A 684-nucleotide genomic window follows, 5' to 3' on the forward strand; every position below is an offset into this window, starting at 1 on the left:
TGCTTATTAAGGTTGTTGGCAGAATTCTGATTCTTGTGGTCGTAGGACTGACATTTGTGTTTTCTTGCTGGTTATTGGCAGTGGTTATCACTCTCAACTCCTAGAAGCCACCGTCTAGTTCCAGCCACCTGGCCTCCTCACAGCATGGCAGCTCACTTCTTCAAAGCCATCAGGAGAATCTCCAGTTTGCTGTGACAAAGTATTATGTGTTGACAATGTAATCAAGGGAGTGATGTCCCATCATTTTCACACCTCCCACCCACACTCAAGGGGAAGTGATTATACAGGGTGTGTACACGGGTAGGGGAAATCTTGGAGACTATCTGGAATTCTATCTAGCACATTATATTATTTCCAAGAATTTACTTGCTGGTAGCAATGAATGCTGGTAGTCATCTCTCAGTATTCATGGAGGATAAGTTGCAGGGCCCCCAGGGATACCGAAATCTGTAGATGCTCAAGTTCCTTAGAAAAATGGCATAGTACTTGCATAACCTACACATGTCCTTATATATACATTAAAACATCTCTAGATTACTTATAGTACCTAATACAATGTAAGTTTTACATATATAGTTATTATACTGTATTTTTTATTTGTATTTTTTGTTGTTGTTGTTGCTCTGTATAGTTTTGTCTCCCATTGGTTGAGTACCTGGATGTGGAACCCATGGATACAGAGGG

The sequence above is a fragment of the Galeopterus variegatus genome, unplaced genomic scaffold (genome assembly GCF_000696425.1).
Source record: "Galeopterus variegatus unplaced genomic scaffold, G_variegatus-3.0.2 Scaffold12428, whole genome shotgun sequence".
Taxonomy (NCBI): Eukaryota; Metazoa; Chordata; class Mammalia; order Dermoptera; family Cynocephalidae; genus Galeopterus; species Galeopterus variegatus.